Below are 19,548 nucleotides of genomic sequence, written 5' to 3'. Positions count from 1 at the left end.
GCTGTGGTTGCACTGAGATAACAAGCAGGTTAAACTGATGTATTTCTTATACTCTGCCCCAAAATGCAGTGCAGGTACTGTCCAGGTTTTTTGTCTTTAGAGACTATCCTCTGGGTAGCAGGACAAGGGCTTAAGAAGTATCCTGCACTGGCAATACTTGAGCTTGGACTTCTGCATGTTCTAAATTTCTGGGCTTTCCAGCTCTGCCCCATGCCCCTAAGTCTAGCAAGGAATGCTGTGTTTGAGCAAGCTCTGTAGACCAGATTCTACACAGATTGTAGAAACAATTCAAAAATGTATTATCAAACTGCATGATATAGCCTGATTATGTCCAAGCCATTATGTGGCTTCAAGTTTTTGTGCAATAAATCAAAGGAAAAGGAAAAAAGCAGAAGAAACATTTAGGTTGATGCTAAAACCCTAATTAATTCAACCTTCACTGAAATAGAACAAAAAAACACCCAACTATATGCTAGTCAGAATCTCTCTGTCTCAGTGGAAACAAAACCAGATTATTAAATCCCACAAAACTAAACACCCTAAATATGACTTGAGCTTGGATTATATAATCACCAAACACAGTTGTTTGAAAAAAAAATTATTTTAAAATAATTTATGCTAATGTTTACTCACTGACCAGCAGTTCTAATCCAGAAAGGAAAGAATCATAGAATTGAATCATAAAATAGTTTGGGTTGGAAGGAATCTTCAAAAGTTATCTAGTCCAACCCCCCTGCAATCAGCAGGAACACCTTTAACTAGACCAGGTTGCTCAGACCCCCATCCAGCCTGGCCTTGATTGTCTCCAGAGGTGGGGCAATTGTAGCCTCAACAATTATAGTTTGTCTGCCTGAGCATTCATTGTGTGAGTTCTTAGAAGAACATTGTGATGTAGAGAGTAAGGTATAAGAACATATTTTATAGACAGTGTAGTGATGCTTCAGTGGACAAACTCATTAAGCCTCCACAATTGATTTCTTTCATTATTATCTCTGTTGTCTTAGATATATCTGTTTTAAACCTTCAGGACCTCTCATCTTTCTTTTTCTTTGGAAGACTTCCATTTCAAGCCCCCAAAATGCCTTGGAGGCCATTATGACTTTGAATCACATTGTACGTTTTCACTGTATTACAGACCTCCATTATTTGTATTTGATTGTGTATTTTAAAATGTTGTGAACCACCTGAACTTTGTTGCAAGGACCAGGCTAGAAAAGCCACTTCTTCATTATATTGGGTACTGAGGTCATGAGTAGTGGCTTATCCTAGATTTCAGTAACCAATCAGCATAATGTTTACTGGCAATGACTCTGTGAAACTTGTTGCTATACTTACTTATCTTGGGCTTAATCCAGGTCCCAGAGGAGGTGTCCGTTATCACAAAGGCCACTACTGGATCAAGCATCTGTAGCTGCAGTCTTGGAAGAGAGGGACCAGGGACTGTACAGGCTGAGTTTTTGAACTACTGTCTCACCCACTCAGGCCACATGAGACTAGTAGGAAGGCTGCATCATGCCATAATGTGATGGAAATCTTTCCTTTTCTCTGTGCTTTCTACAGAAGGCATGAATTTCTCACTGCTTCTGATAGAGAAGAGATCTATCAAGAAAGCAGGAATCCATCCGCAAAACTCAAGCAGAATAGAGATATCCCAACCACCACCCACCTCTCTTTTCTTGACTCACTCTCAAAACTACTATTTGATATTATTTTATTGATTCTTTAATAATAGAACAGATGTTTGTTTTGTTTGTTGTTGGTGGGGGTTTTTTGGTTGGTGTTTTTTGTTGTTGTTTTTTTGTTTGTTTGTTTGCAGAAGATTTCCAAGAAGCTTTCCTTAAAATCAGAACTAAAGCTATTTTTTCCCCCTTATGTACCAGACCTTGGGAAAGATTGCCAGGTGTACATGGGGATTTGTCCAAGGTCTTCCACAAACATGTGATCAGTCACTTACTCCATTTCTGGCCAAAGTCAGGTCCTGCACGAGGGGCTGGATGGAAGCATAACATGGAGGATGCTGTAGCTGACTTTGCCAGCTGTGAACCTTCCTTCCAGTAGCCTGCCTGGGCTTGGTGATCAGCTGAAGTGTCTCTGTACAGGCATCCTGAGCTGCGTAATAAGGAAGATATTGTTTCAGTTTTTCCATGTAAAAATGAATCACTTGTTTTAACAAAATGCCATGTTTACCACGGGACATGTTGATTTTATGAAGTGGGACATTCCAACAGAAAAGTTCACTGACTGACTGACTACTGGATTTACAGGGCTGTGTGAGAAGAAGGCCACTGCATTTCAGATGTGGTGCACACCAAGTAGCCTGTTTATATATAGAACCTAATTCCCAAATTTCACCCAAGTAAGGTTGGTTTTACACCAGAATTTCTTTCTTGCTATCAGCCTGCAGGTGTTTGAAGGAAGGTATAGCATCCAATTTGGGTTGAGAAGTCCTAAGAGACCAACACCAGGGGTGCTTGCAGGAGCAAGCACTCTGGACTACACGACAAAACTGGTCAACAAAGAGACTTTTCTTCCTTATTTCGCCTTCTTGTAGGACTTCCCTCCTCTCCAGCTTCCTAAGTAAGCACTTCAATTCATCTTGATGTTTAAGCAGTATTGTCCTCCAAGTGTAACATGGTGTAATATAACGGTTAGCATGAGCCCAAATTTTTAACCTGACATAGTCTAACCTGGAAAATTTGGATTGTGTTTGAAATGTTCCTTCTCCTGCACACCAACAGGAGTGCTTGCTCTGGTTCCCTAGCTGTATCCCAAACTTGGCTTCAAAGGAAGAAAGCTGTCCTGTGCAGTTCCTATCAGAGATTGCCAAGTTACCCTGAAGACACTAAAAACAATTTGCAGTTAGCTTAGACTGACAAGTTTAACATTCACTTATCAAGTACAGCAATTTATTTTTACAGTGTTGCAAAATGGCTTGGGCCCAGCTAATTTCACTTGTAGGAACAAACACTGCCACAGCCAGAAGGCACAAAATGTGCAACAATAATCCTTAAGGCAACACACTATAATTTGCCTTCTTCTGTTTAATGCCATGTCAAACAGAAGGATTTCTACACATTTCAGATGGTGACTGTGTTGCCGTCCCCTGGTTTGAGTTTAAAAAACAAAAAAAAGAAATTGATTTACTTCAGCAAGCAGTGATAGATGAAGGATATGACATGCACTGAGCATGCCTAGTTCCTTGCTCATGCCAAAAAATTCCCAGAAGGATAAATCTCGTTTCCTGCCTTACTTCACAGAATTTAACTTTTTAAACAAGTCATGTTCTGTGGTTTGGATTCTGTGTTTATATCAGGGTTTGTTTCCAGGCTCATGGACAATAATAGTACATAGATCTGAAAAATCTGAACATTTTCATGTGGAGAAAAAATCTCGGGTTTTTAATCTCACTTTCTTATTATTTACATTAATTCTTATAAACCAGCCCTTATAGATAAGTTGCAATAAAAGCTGATATTTTCCAGGTATAAGCTGGAAAATATGTGAACTTGAGCTTTCATTTAAGTCAAACTTATTTCCATGATTTCAGGCTGTACTTATATATTCGTACTGTAGACTTTATTTATTTTAGAAAATATGGAGCTGGAAATTAAGACTTAATTTTAAAAGTATGTTCTGTGTTTAAATTGACTCGTGCATTTTATACATACATACACACACTTACATACATAAACCCTTTGTGATCTATGGATTATAGCTGGATTCAAGTCCAATTGGAAGCAGAACATGAGTTGTATTGAACCTGTTGACTGTATTTAGAATTTTGTAAGAAAATATATTTTCTTTTCCTGGCATTCCTTTAATAGTTGCATTGCTAAAAAAACAAAACAAAACAAAACAAAACAAAATAAAACAAACCTGTAACATTTCCATGTGATTTGATTATATCTTTCAAGAACATGCAGTGTTATGCAAACTTCTAGCATGCACAAATTTGAGAAAGTATGTGAATACAATGTATACATATAAGAGGACACATAAACATGCAAACAAACCAAGCAAGGATCAAACTTGAGACTTAATATGTCTTGCTGGATTTGAAACTTTAATAATGCCCCCAATTAACTCCATAACAAGTACTCAAAACTTTATTGATATATGCAGGAGCAGTTCTGTTTATATGCTAGTGTTATTCTGAAAAAAAGACCAGTTATGCTGTGCAGGAAAACAAAAATATGAAACAAAAGCAGATGAAAAAGCTGGTGCTACAGAATCACTTCTAGTGTTAATGGAAAACCTGTAAATTAGCTAGCTTCTGCTGGGCTTCGGTTTGTCTGTTACATTTTTTAATTTAACCCACATTTTTTTCAAACCTTATCTAGCTCTACACTCTATTTTTGCCTACTAACATTCTGGGTTTTAATGTATGATAAAAATGTGCTATTTCTTCCTACTTAACACATACCTCAATAAGCTTAAAAAACACAGTAGTTATCCCTAGATAGATAGCTGATTGTAAAAATATATATGTGTATGTGTGTATTGGAATATAAAAATGAATATATGCATATATTTGTATATATTCCTATGAAAAATGAGCAAGTGATTATATCTCAGGTTCTATTAAAAGAAAAACTTAATGGGCAATAGAGGTAAGAGTTCCCCTTGCTGCCTGGCTAAAGCTTAAGCAGAACAGCTGGTATTTGTCCAAAGTGACAGTTCTATGTGTTGTTGTTTGCTTCTACTGAATGATCTTCTTATTGCTAACTATTCTGTAGGCAACAGTGTAAATTTTGTCATGACAGTATGGGTTGTTTTTTTTTTTACTTGTCAGTGTAGGACTAAAACTGAAAATTTTAGGAAATAGTAAAATAAGGAGCACATGCCAAATCAGTTCAATATGACTCCTTTATTTTTCCATTTTACCAATACCTATGAGACTAGTTTCCAGAGGTCCAGGCTTGTTTCTTGACACCCAAAATATATAGTAAATGGCAATCCCTGCTTTTAATGTTAATACTCTGAAATATGTCCACAAACCTCAGTTCTGCTTTCCATGTGAGGATGCATGACCTTTATGTAGGAACTCGAAGAGTAGTTCAAAGAGGAATTCCTTCAAAGAGGGATTCCTTCAGACTAATGTGGACATCATTCATTCTTTGGCCCAAGGAGGAGTAACAAAAACAGCTGCTTCCACAATATTGCTGAGGAGGAGGGGTGAAAGAAAAGGGAAAGAAGGAGAATGACATGCAATACTCCTGTTCCATGCGGTGCCATGTGGTCCCTGTTACACAAGACCAAGATATGTACACCTTGGACATAATCCATACATGAATCAGGATGCTACTCAGCTGCTACTCTGGTACAGAAGGTCATAAGAACAGACACACAGCCTCTAACACTGGCTGTAAGGGACACCTACTGAGTAGCAAAATCAGGGAAACATAAACGATGCTTCCTCAAACACTCTCTCAGCTTCCAACTATTTTTAGGGGATTTCCTGAGTCTGACATGATTTATCGAGTCAGTAATCCTCAGTGGATTTCTTTTCCATGGTCTTGTTCAGTGTTGCCTTGAACCTATGTATGTTTTTGCATATACAGAATCCTTTAGTGGGACACTTAACAGGTCCGTTGACCTGCGGACATAAAGAACAAGCTTCATTTGTAGCTTTCTGCTTCTTTCTTCTTGGGATCTTCATGGCACAACCTTGCAAGAAGTAGCACCTAGATCAAAACACACCAGTAATGAATTTTCAGCCATGTGCTATGGCCATGTTCTTCTTTTAAAGACCAAAACACTTCCAGCACGTTGTGTTCCTGAGGCTAAGGAAAAAAGGGTATATTTGAATTTGAGGTATTGTCTGTCATGAGTCTAAGACAAGCTCAAGTTGCTGAACCTCTGCAATTTTGGGTTGCTTCCTGCCATGTTCTCTGTCAGCTCTTTTCCAGCTGAATCTAAACATATTACCCTATTCGGATGGCATGTTTGCTGCTTGGGGGGTGGACAGCCTCATATGCACTTAGTGCCCAGCACACAGAGATCAAAACTTGTCTACGTAACCATGGCATCTGTAAATAAATAAAATGGATATCAATCATTATTACCATACAGTTCCATCTAAAATAAAATAGTTTCTATAAATGGGTAGATTCTTCATAATTGCTCTCCTGGGGCTTCCTCTTCTCCCTCAGGACTGTCCCGAGAACGTTGTCTGCACAATCATAACATCAAGTTCTCAACCTGGTACCTCTTGCTGTCTTTCTGTCTTGTTGCCTCAGCTGCTTTTGTAGCCAAATATAAATAATCTCATTTGCTTTGTTTTTTTTTCCTATTGTCCTTAGATTCTCTTTCCATCATAACTGAACCCTCAGATATCTTACTCTTTATTTCTTTGCCAACAGTCTTCAATAGGTACTTTTCTAGTATCTTATGTTTACTAAATAATACCCTTAAATATTTGAGTTATTGGAATATTTTTACATTTAGTTACTCTTGCTGCGTCAGAGTTTCCTTGATGTTTTTCATTTGACTCAACTCCTAGAGGGTAAGTCTCTTTGCAGTGTTTACCTGAGGAGCAGGTATCTCCTAAAGGGCTGCCTGATTTTATGTGAATTCCTTTATTCACATGCCACGCTGACATACTGAAGAAGGTTTTTGAAGTATGTTTCTCAGATAAACTCAGGAATTATGCCCTAGGAATGCACCATAGAGCAGATAAAGTATAATGAGAAAAGGAACACTTCAGGTGCTTGTGCAATTTTTAATTTATTTATTTTTTTTTAAACTGGAGCAAGTTTATCTTTACAGCTGCATCTGCAGAAATTTATCAGTCTCCTTACAAATTTCCTCCCTATCTACTCAGATGCCTCTTGCAAAGTCACATCACTTATCACCATGGTGTACTCTTCTTCAGCTGCAGGCTTAGAACTTTCTCTTTGGAAGCTATAAGGAGTATCTTCAGCTTCATCAAACCAGTGAATTTTGGCCAAACATACAAGGCTACAGTCCCCATGACAATAACGCCAGCAGTGAAGGAAAAGGTATTTTTTTATATTAAAAATGTACTGTGATTATCTACTTAAGACACCTCATAGTGAGATTCAGTTTAAATCGAGCTATACAACTTCCACCAAATTTTTAGCCACCATGTGCCCTGTACACTAGTAAGTTAAACAGGACTAGGGAATACTCCTAGCTACTCAAATTTCAGCAGTTACAATGTTAAATTCTCTGATTGGATTTTTTCAACAAGGTCAACCAACACATTTCTCAAAAATTTCTAGCAGAACTCGAGACTTAGCACAAAGTCTTCCCAATAGGTGTTTTGGAGGGCAAAGTAATTTAATAGAGTGGATGGAATCAGACCTTGGCATTTGCTTTGCTGCCAGAGAGCAGTTCTTGGCATATTTAATTTACTATCAGAGTTGAAGATCGGGGAAACAGGGCTCCTGAAATAACAAGTTCCCTACCTTGCCAGAAGAAACAGTGCTTTGGTATGTACTTCGGAAAGCCTCTAGAGGAAGGTATCATTTGTCTAACTTAAGTACTTGGGTTTGGACACCACCTTCACCACCTGCCTTAGGGCAGAATTCTGTCAATGGGAGAGAACAGCACTGGCATAATACTTCTGTAATGGCTTCCATCTGGAGAATCACGGTAATTAGTACTGTGACATAATTGTGTTCATTAGAAAGAAGGAAAATGAAGCATTAAAAGTATCTGTAGGTCTCTGAAAGGCACTGCTCCTGTAAGGGGCACAACTCATTCTCTCTTCTCCCACTCAGGCACTGGCGTGATGAAATCAGGCAAATTCAGATTTAGGTTACACAGAAAACCAGAGACTATTTCTTCTGGATGGTCACTCTTTTCCCTTTAACTTCTACTTATCATGAAATGTGACAGGGTGTGGATTAACAACTTGCTGAATCTAACCGTGCAACCAAAGGAAGTGGAACTGGAAAACGATTTTTGGAGGTCATATGGTACATTGCATTGCCCCAAGGCAGAACCAGTTCTGCTAAGGACATCATGGACAGTTGCTAGAAAAGCAGCTGTTTACAAGACTTGTAATGACAATAATTCCAAACTCTCCTTAAGCAATGTGTTCCAGTCCTTCACTATCTGTACTGCTGCATTGTTTTTCCTAATGTTTAACTTTAATCACCTTTACAGCAATGTAAGCTCATTATTTTTTGTCCTATCCACTTCTGGCACAGACAAAAGATCCGTTTCTTCTCTGGAAGAAGCCTGTATAGGGCTTGAATACAGTTAATATGCTTCCTTCTCAAATCATCTTTTTTTTCTGGGTTACACATGTCCAAGTGTTGTCAATCTTTTAGAGATGGTCATGTTTTCTAGCTTTATGATCATCTGCATGTGCTGTTACTCATGGGACTACACAGGCTGTTGGGTGAGCTCCTTAAGCCAAGTGACCACATACTGCCAAGAACAAGGAAGAGGACATGACCACATAATTGGGGAAAAGGTCAGAAAGAGAAATAAAGCCTTTTATAACAGCACAGATTAAAATTTACTTAACGAGTCATGAAACTCAAATGAGGAAAGCGAGTGACATCAGTAGCAACAAGGAAAAGGAGCTTTGAATTAAAAAAAAAAAAATTGGATTTTTACCTACTTCCCTTTACATGACAACATACTATTTAGTATGAATAGGTTGACATGTCTTCTTTTAGATAAAAACTTCCTTTGTCAGCTTTTCTTTGCACTCTACTGTCCAGTCTCAGTGTTACTCCAAACACTGATCAAAATGGACTCATCTAGATAATCCCTACAATCCTGCTCAGCACTGGAGGACCACCCAGGCTCACACATTAGATATTCCTTCAGTTTACTTCCTTATGCACTGGATATGTTTTAGGATGCCTGATTAAAGCCTTCATTGAAATTCCCTGTTTTTTTGGATTAGGGACCAGATTTTGTCAAGACTTTATTTTCTGGGAGAGTAGCTTCATCATAAAATTCTAAGTTACTCTGAAGTGGATTTGTCCTGGGTGTCTGTAACTGCATAATGAAATATAGGAGTGTTTATTTGTCTTGTGGTTTCTGATATATGCTTAGACAATTTTAGGTAATGATTCTGAGGTTCTGCATTTTGAAAACAGGTATGTAAAATGGCTTGGACCTAGAATCTTTGACTATAGTTGTATTAGTGGACGGGATCAGGGCAGTGGTGCAAGAACAGATATCCATACGGTTAAACTGTTAATCTACTCCCTGGTGCCCTTTTGGTTCATGTCAAATAACACTATCTCTCTGGGAACTAACATACTCCGAGGATCATTCCCAAGGGGTGGTTTGGATGCAGCCACCCTGTTCTGTAATGTAAAATAATTTATTAGTGTGGCTGTTGCCAGACCACGTCATTTGGCCTCCAGGACAAAAATGGGCCTAGATACTGTTTTCCTTGCTGCCGTCTGTGTGTGTAGCCTTGGGACAACAGTTTGAACGGATCAGGTAACTCCCTAAATTATTGCCTGTAATGTTTTTCAGTATTTACCATAATTTTCAGAATTTCTAAGAAAAACTTCCTATGGAATAAGCTTCATAATTATGAAGTTTTAACACAAATATTTCTGCTAACTAGTAACATGGTAACATTTATCCAGTAATGTCTTCATGGATTTCAGTGGAAATTCGCTGTTAACACAAATTATTAAACCTTCTGTTAGCCTTCTATTAAAACCAAATTTCAATTTGGATTGCAACCCAATCCACCCTCAAGTACATAAGGTAGGTAATACTGCTGTAGGGCAGCTCTTTAATCAGCCAGTGTTGTCTATCTATAAAGTGAATCAGTCACTCAACTTTCTCAAAGTGCTGCTTATGTGGACCTCTCTTCTTTTCATAGCTGCTCTTTTCTGCATTATTTCTGGTTTTCAATTGCTGTTTGTCACAAACTTTGTGGTAGTTTTTATAGCTTGTTTTTTAGAGAGGCAGAACTTTCAGGCAAAGATGGATCTTAGAGTCACAAAGCATAATATTTATATATCATACAGCTTAAATAATAACCAGTCAAAGAGATTTAGGACTAGTGGTGAATCTTGAGACTTTTGGGCTTTATTCCTTTCATGCTTACAACTTCTTCCTTTTTATCCTACCACTCATTTTGTCCACTACAGGTAAATCAAAGAGTTAGTTAAAGAACAAATTTCCGTAACAATGTTTTGTTTATATCATTTTCAGTCCTGGCCCCCAAATACAAACCAATATTAACAGTTTATAATGACAGTGTTAACATTTTCTGTTTCTAAAGTAAACTAAACATTTAGGAAAGCTGTATTGCAACACATCTTTGTTTTCTTTAATGTACCAGAGATTTTTGCTTGTCTATGACACACTGCATTTCTAAATCTTTCTCTTTTTTTGCAAGTATAGCACATATGTGAAGTTATATTGATTCACTCTCAATTTTCCTTTAAAAATTTAGGGTCTGGGAGTTTTGTTGTATTTATTCTATTTTGTTATTCAGATGTTGCACAAACAAATCAGTATACTTAGATTACTGTAACATTCACAATATGAAAAGCCATTGGATATACCAGGATTTACGTGTTTTGGGTTTTTTTTAAGTCTACTCAAGACAGCCAGAAGTAGTTAAAAAAAGTTTATTTTGCTTTCTATTTGAAAACATTTTCATCCATGGCAGTTAGCCTGATCCCTACTGGGAAAAGAGAGACCTAATTTTGTCCTGCTTAATACAAACAGAATTCCCAGTGACTTCACTGGGAGTTTTGCCTGAACTAGGACCACAGAAGAAGGCCTTATAAACTTCCAAGAATATTCCTCTGCTTTCCTGTGGCCTAACTCAATCTCTTCAGTTTACCAGGTATTTACATTCTAGCAATGTATCAAAGTTCTTTGCAGATTATCGCATCCTTATGCAGTACTTTTGGACTTTTGCTAGAGATAATGATTTTGTAGGAATTGCCACATGCCATAAGTAGTTCTACACCCTTCTGTATAGAGTTGACACCTCTGGACATTGACTCTATATCAATGAAAATGCTTCCTTTCCTGTGACTTTACTACTAACAACTTCATTTGGTAACATTAAATGGATATCTTGGGTTCAGAGAACAGCAAATATAGCATAGAAAAACAAACCATTTTGAAGAATGTATTTGCTCTGTGTTTAGGATACATTCTACTATACCACATTATTGAGCTAGTTAGTACTTGGAGACAAAAAAAAAAAGAGAGAGGAGAAATCTGAATGGGAAAGCCAACTTTGGCAGGAGCACTACTGCCGGTTTTAAGGAATGAAAAACAGAAGTAAAAAAATATGAGAGAGAAGAAAGAAATCAGAAAACTTGGTTTTCAGCTATGTATCAGACGAAGGGTAGATTATGGAGGAGTTTAAAAACAGAAGTTAAAAAAGAAAGGGTAAAAAAATCGGCGCTGTCTTCTTCTTAAAGATGGAGTGCAACTGGAAACAGCATGCAGCCAAAGGTCAGGGTCAAGAGTAATAGAATCCTGGCACTATGTGCTAGTTTATCTTCTACACAATGAACTCCTGCCAAACCATATACACAATGTCATACAGCAGGGAAAAGTGTCTGATGCATCTCCAAAGTATTTATGAGGGCTTCTGTTTTGAAGATAGTTTCTTAGGTAACAGAATATTAACATAATGGGACTATTTCTCATTTATCAGGGACCTTTTTTTTTTTCTTTTTCTTTTTTTTTCTTTCTTTTTAGCTTATTCTGCAAATTAAACTACGATAACAGTTTCCCCTTTTCCTGGACTCCCTCGCCCAGTAAGGGGGATTAAGGGAACTGGGGGGATTGTTACTTTATTTTTCAGATTTGCATGAAGAGAAAGATTCCTGTGATGATGGTACAAGAGCTGCTTCAAATAAGACTAAGTCTTGCTCAGCACCTTAAGAAATAAATAGTTGAGTTGGAATGATATGCATTTGCAACATTTAAAGGAGATGAAAGGAGGTCTTGACTAAGCTGTTACTTCTTGGACTGTGTGCCTTCCTTTTCTCATATAGAACTGTGTGTAACACTTTATTCCTTTTAGGCATAGTAGCATATTTATACTCTGCCTGCAAAACCTTCCCCCACCAGTGTACATTCAAAGCACAATCCAGTAGTTTGTTTTTCTACATATCCCCTTATTTCACAGATGTATAAATATTCCAAAATTAGTTTTTAGAAAACAGTTTATCTAAAGGATATAATATATTAAAAAAATACAGGTGTACAGCTCGAAATGCAAGAGAACAATAAGTCAGATTATGATCCACCACTGGGAGCGAAATATCTTCATTAATGGAATGTGGATTAAACTCACAGCAGCTGCTCTGTAATATTTATATTGCAACCTCTCATGAACTTTTATTAGGGGACAAGTGAGATCACATTAACTGCAGCAAAACAAAATTCACATATTCACTTACCTCAGAGTAGTCTATGCCTAATTTTCTAGCTCTTATCTGGCTCCTCTCCAAGTAAATTATTCATGTCACCATGAACATTACTTGACAAGTAAGGTAGCACACAAGATGAGAGTCTGCCTATTTTAAAAGTTTTGACTTCTACGGAAGTATACACTATTTTAAATTTTTCATAACTATTTAGGAGAAAATATAGATAGAGGCCTGGTTCACTCCAGTAAGTGAACTGATTCAATTGCCTGATAAAAAGGAAATTTATATGAGGCAGAGGTTTCCCTAAAGAACTTCCTGGAGACTGTAAGAGCTGAAAAGGTGCTCTCTCTCTGGTCCAAAACTCCAACTGAAATCCCCACAATGAGTTTTCAGCTTTTGGAAGTTGAGGAAATAGATGAACTTCGAGAAGTCAATTGGGAACATAGCATTCAACACTATGTATTAAATAGTCAAGGATCTTAATAGTATGAGAGTAGAATCAAGACAGGAGATTTCATGTTGTTACAAAGAAGTCAATTCGGTTGAACAAGTTCAGCTCCTCTGCCACGCTGAATCAGACTCCAGAATTGTGCTGTGCTTCATAAAATGAAACACAATCAAATCAGAAAAGTGACTGTAAAGCACTGTTATACAATGCTATACTAACAGTACAGCTGAAGACCCCAAGAGTTTGTCTTGAGCTTGTTTTCCTTGAGATACTGGATTTTTGCGCTGAGTTAACAACCCCAGAGGAACTATGACTCCCGATGCTGTTTGAGGCTTTATCAAACTCAATTCACTGTATGAGTTCTTAATCCCAGAGAACCACTTGAAGGTTACAAATTACACAGTAGGTCAGATCCTGCAAAGCCACCTGCAGCTGCATAGTTCCCAGAACTAATTTTTCTAGGGCTATGAGCTGTTTACAATTCAGATTGTTAGAAAGCAGGACTGAATTCTGGGGAGTGTTATTTGTGTCTGAACACAGCATGGAAAATGGTAATCAAAGGTTAGGCAGATCCAACACCAGGCAGTGATGCTACCTGCAACAACAGAAATAACAACTTTACATTTGTTTATTCCTCTTCAAGTTAAATGTCAGCTATCGCAGAGTTTTTTTTTAACAGGTTGCAGAGGACAGTTCTTTCATTAAGAGCTTTCATTCCCCTACTTGCATCTAGTCCTGTTTTGAAAGAATTTATTTTCCAGATGCATATTCTGCACACTAGCATATTTTTTTCCCTATTTCAATATTTTCTAACATTTGAAATGCTCTGCTAAATGTTCTCCCTCTTGAATGTAAATAATTTTCTTTCAGAAGAAAGGTAATCAACACTTTCCTTCCACCACATGGTTTTCTCAGTGAAAGACTACACTGGAAAACCACTGATTCTTGCTTTAAAATAGGTTCTAGCCTTGTAAACAGAAATGCTGAACTTGTGTATCTAGTTGTATGTCCAAAACTCACCACTTGAGAGTCTTGGGTAGAATTCAGGACCCACACTGAGTTCTGCTCAGAATCTCAAACCTATGATTTTTGAGATAACAATAAAATATAGCAAATTCAACTTTCTTTGCTCAAAACTGAAGTTTAATTGTATTAATAATGGAATATACAGCAAAATTAAATTGAAATATTACTGGTTCTGTATGCAAACCAAAATATAGTACTTCTTTGGGCAGGGAACACTACTGCTGAATACCAGTGAGGGTTAATCTTGCTAGCTGTTGCAAAAGTCTGTATCCAAAATGTGCATGGAGTAATGCTGGCTCTAATTAGTACACTGTATGGAGAGATCAGTCAGCTTCGTTCCTAGCAATTCACTAACTTTTGTGTAAACTTGGCATGGAAAGGCTGTTGCCATTGAACTAAATAAAACCCTCAGCACATGGCCATGGCCCAAGGGGACACTTTATCATTTGTATATAGAGAGACATTTGATTATGGCTTAATTATACAGTATACTGCTATTTATTTTCAATCAGTCTGCAAACTCCATAATTGTGGATTATTTACTGATGAACTACTTACCGTCCATTATTCTATTATGTTAATGTATTCAAATCCAAAAACATACAAATGTTTAATAACCTAGTTTAAATCAGTTGGGTTTTTATTGGCTTTCAGGAAGAAATGTAGAAACTGACAATCTGCTAGATCAGAGTTACACAACACAGAAAACAAACTTTGCTTTGTTTCATTTTTTAAAGTTTCTAAAAATTGTGTCCAATTTATCATTTCATTATTATTTGCTACTGTACTTCTGTTTGTCATCTTCTCTGGATGGTATTTAATCAATTGCAGAAATCAAACAAATAAGACAGTGGACAACGTTTCCCAAAGTTCTAAGCAGTAGGATTTTCTGAATCATAAAAATGCTTCATAACCACGCCTTTGGACTCCCTATTTTAAATTATAAATGACAGCTTTCCCTTTCTTTCATTTCTCTACCCGGATTCTCACTAGCCATAGAAGGAATTACTTAGGATACTTGCATCTGAGCCAAAATCAGATATTTTCTGGAGTTCTAGTAGGACTTGAACTGCATTTTTCTTCATCTCCTGTGGAGCTACCTCAGTCAAGGGGTTACAGACTCTTCTGAAGTGGTACTTTACTGCTATGCAAAGATTTTAATCAATCTGTGTCACAGAGAAAACTCTAGAACAACACAATACTCTAACGTTACAGGGCTGCATGAGGAGGCTGACATTGCAGCCCATGCTTCTGTTCATACAAAAGGTTATGGCTCAGTTCCAAAACAGTTCAGAGAAAAGCTGAATTAGGGTAGTTTATATCCCAGATAACTCTGTAATCTTCACTTTTGCTATGGAAACGGGGGAGAGGGAAGCAGGAAATAGGTGATACACTTCTCAAATGTTTTGCCAGCACGGACCGATTAGTTGCACTGTAAAACATCAACAGAGGCACCAGACTAATGTTTAAGAAAAAGCAAGCGCCAAAGGTGTGGAGCAAGATGGGCATAGAAGCACATTTTTGACTTCACAGTCATGGACAAAATTTGTTCCTTATGTAGCCCCTTTCCAGAGTCCCAGTTCAGATCTTTGGCAAGTGCAATAAGGATTTGCCAGTGTATTTGAATTTTCCAGACTGTTTCCCTTATGTTATCGTTTTATCAGTTTAACTTTATTTTGTTAAGTTTCTGTATTTGCATATTTCTAAGTCTCCTCAAACCTGAAGAGGTCACTTTCTCCTCAAAAATACCTACCAGCCGGTTATATATTATTAACTTGATAGCAGTTCACTCTGGCGGTGAAACAAGAACCAAACTCAAGGTTCTTCAGTGTGCAAGGACCATAAAAAGGCAACATTGCTTTCACTCATTTGGTTCTGAAGGGCAATTCATAAATTTCAGAATAGTTTCCTACTAAATCTCTTTAAAATGTCAACCTATTGACCAAGACAGAAATTGTAGATGAAACATTTCAGGTAAGAAAATGGAGACCCAACCCAACAATTGCTTCTCTGGATAACTTCTCTTTTATGACTTCTCAGAGGATTCCTCTATAATGTGGAGTGTAGGATCAGACACAAGATTTATATGGTAAATTAACCACATAAATATGACTAAGTAAATCACTACTTTAATACAGCAATAAAACATTATATTAAGGCTTCAATATGAATGATTTGTACAGAGGTTCGTAATTGAATACTAGATATTAGATGCATATTACATACTTTAGTAGTATTTGTTATGGATGGTTACAAGCACATTAGTAGGTGTTATTGATCTGTTCATTCTATAATAACCTTTAAGAAATGATTTACCATTTACTGAAAGGGTTATTACTCAAGTATCAGCTCTTCAGACATTATTTATAGATATTCCATAATGTTAAGCATAATGACTATATCAGGTTTAATAAACCAATACTGTAGTTTGTTTCTGCCATTAGGTTTACTGAGAACATTTCATTAACATCTATACAAACTTTTAAGATCTTTTTAGTCATGACTGAAGTTATACTCTCCCTATGAAAATTTAAATAGCAACAATATTCACGATATTCAAAGACAATGAAATCAAGTAGTGCAGAATTTCAGTATTCATTGCATTTAAACTATTTTTCTTAAGCCAAAAATCTGAGTCAGGCAGAGACTTACATTGCTAACTTGGTTTGCAAGGAAAGAAAGCAGCTGCTTTTGCATTTTCTACACCAGCTTTGTTCTCACCAGGATGTGCACAGTAGATCTAACTGGTCATGATCAATGCGGGCATCAGGCAAACAGCCCATAAATGTCCAATGTGCTTCAAGAGTACAAAGGCACATCTCTCCCATTCTGTTTGCAGTATTTTTGTAGTGAACAGAAATTCTGAAAGCAAAAGTAACTGAAAACCTGGAGACCAGAAAACATGAGAAAATGTAGTAGAATTGCTGTCTGGATTCGTGTGAAACTAAATGTGCCTGTATGCTTACTGCATCTGAAGATTAAATGTGTATATATAGATACACACACAATAATTCAAACAACTTTAAATATTTTCTTATACTTTCTGATAGTTTCATACCACAAATAAAAAAAAAATAAAACCAGAGTAGTTTTGACTCTTTAAAATTAATATTCCTGTAAAGTAAAATCAAAGCTGTCAACTGTCTTAAACAAATTTTTATTTGATTACTGTAGTATGATCAAGACCCTTATTTATGTTTCACTAATTTCATGATCTTAACATGAATTCAAAACTCTTTGCTTTGTTCTTCTTAAACTTCCAGTTCTTCAAGTCAACTTATTTTGTGAGGATCCTAGCATTCACAATTAAATAGGTTTTAGGCCTCAGAGATGCAAAGAAAACCTCAGAAAGGTATCCTGAAATGCCTACTGAATTTTCTTTGCATGGATTTTTCATTGGAAAATACTGCTATGAGAAACCTGGACTTTTCACATGAAGAACAGGCTTTGAAACAAATTTATATGTATATATATACACACATATATATAGATATAAATTTTTTTTTAATCAGAAAATAATTTCTTCCCTTCAAAGGATGTTGAAAACGTAAACACTGGAAAGCAGAGAAGGGTCTGTCGTATTTTGATAGTGTGACTCTTTAGGGACCAATGTTTAATAAATGTCAGTATTCAAAATTAATTTTTTAAAAAATACCAAAACCAGCTGGTCAAAAGTTTGCCCAACTTGAACATAACAAGGGGCATGATTTCCAGTTGTACATGAGAATACCATCACTTTGAGCACTTTTGGCTTCCAACCCCACGCAACTAGGTGTTTAGGTTTAGTTGAATATGATTTCTCATCCTGCACCTGCAGGTTATAAGACTGGTATTCTTAAAAATCAACAATCTAGTGTGCATTCATTCCCATCAATACGTTAGGCAGAGCACAGAATATTGATGTCTTTGTTCATGTCTTTGGTTTGGAAATGGACTGGGCAAGGGTTAATCTTTACAACACAAATATTAACCCTTCCTGCCTTATTTCCCATTGATCAAGCAGGACTGAACAAAAGCTCGTAAAACAGAGAAAACCACTCAGTTTTTAATCTCTCTGAAGACAAGCAATTTTAAATTAGCTTTCTAACTTCAGGTAGTCATCCTCTGGAATACTTTTCATCCTTCAGAAATATTGTCTTCTGCAGAAGCTCGTATCACTCTCTATTTTGAGTAGACAAATACCTTAAAAAAACAATGATGTTTTGAATGGCAATAACAGAGTGAGATTAATCCCATTATTTAAACTAATTTTCTTCTGAATTTTTAAATTAGATGTGGTTCTGGAGAAATTATTATGAGGTGGTTTACAGTTGTTTTTGATTACTTTGTTGATACAATAAAAAATCAATATAAACACTTTTTTGCAAGTATATTTTTGGCATTTCTTCATCCTCTTAGTACTTCAGTTCCTAAAGTAACATTTTCTCTTTTTTTTTCCTCCTTAATAAAACATTGTTTATGTTTTATCTTTACATTTTTTTCATGTTTTGTGTGCTGTTGTCCTCAAACACTTAATTTTCATTTTAATCACCTGCTTCAGATTTTGTGAATGTTTTGAGGCTACATTTTCATTTAAATACCTCTTTTATGCCTCACCACTATGTTGCCTGCATGTAACAGATCTCGACGTGGCCCTCTGCATTTTTGGGTTATATCTTGGCCATTAATCTTTCTTTATTGCTCTGTGTTTAACAAACTGTTAAAAATAATGGTACCTGGCAATGGAAAAGTGTGGTGCCCTTTAAGAAGCATTGTTTGAACTGATATTTAAAGATTTCTAATTCTCTGGGGTCAGGAAAGTAACGTTTTCATGTTTTTACAAGTCGTTTTGCAGCAAGTCTTATATTATCCAGAAATGATGTTTAAAGTTTCAATAGCTTCTGGTTCTCTGTGCCACATCACCTTGCAATTGCCCCCAAATTGTTTCTGAATCACGTTTCCTCTGGCAAGGAGTGGTAACCCTCATTTTACATTACATTGTACAATGTACAGTGCTCTCACCCCACTCATAACAATGTTAATGTCAGAATGAAAAATGATAAAGCATAAATTAAATAGCAACCATATGTTTTCTGTAATATATCTTTTTTGTTTTCTGACCCAGGTAAACAATTTCCTTATATCTCCTGTTCAGATCTGCATTTCATCTTCCAGATTTGCCTCACAAACACCAGAGAACAGGCATCTTGTCTGTGTCCAGACAGCTGAACTTGAACTTCAGTTAATACAAAGTGATAGTGCTCATTGCTGCTAAACAAGCTTTTCGTTTTAACCAGTGAGCTTGTTAAATAATGTGTCTTCCATCAGCCTGCGGTCATTTTAGAGCTTTACAAACAAACTTAAGCTTCCAGTCCATGTTATGACAAAGAACAGTGAATCTTTCCATGGGATTATTCTAGTAAACCCTTAGTAAATTATCCGAACAAATAAATGTTACACAATTCTACTGGTTGGGCTCCCCACCCTCCTCCTCCCCAGCCTTCACCGGCAAGCGGAAGGCGCTCTGTGTATATCACATTCTCTAAAGAGGAGGCCATCCAAAAGCTACAGAAATCATTACAATAAAACACAAGCCACTAGTTTCCTCTGGTGCAGAAGGGAGACCATCTGTGGTCGAAGGTCCTCTCCATATGCGGATCTTTAGTATAGGAGAGCCCAGCCCAGCTGGTGGGTCAATAATCAAAAATTGCATACATTTTTCTCCTTTTCCCTTGAAAG

Source organism: Patagioenas fasciata, chromosome 3 (assembly GCF_037038585.1).
Source record: "Patagioenas fasciata isolate bPatFas1 chromosome 3, bPatFas1.hap1, whole genome shotgun sequence".
NCBI lineage: Eukaryota > Metazoa > Chordata > Aves > Columbiformes > Columbidae > Patagioenas > Patagioenas fasciata.
The sequence above is the reverse complement of the archived record's forward strand: the minus strand, read 5'-3'. Positions refer to the sequence as shown.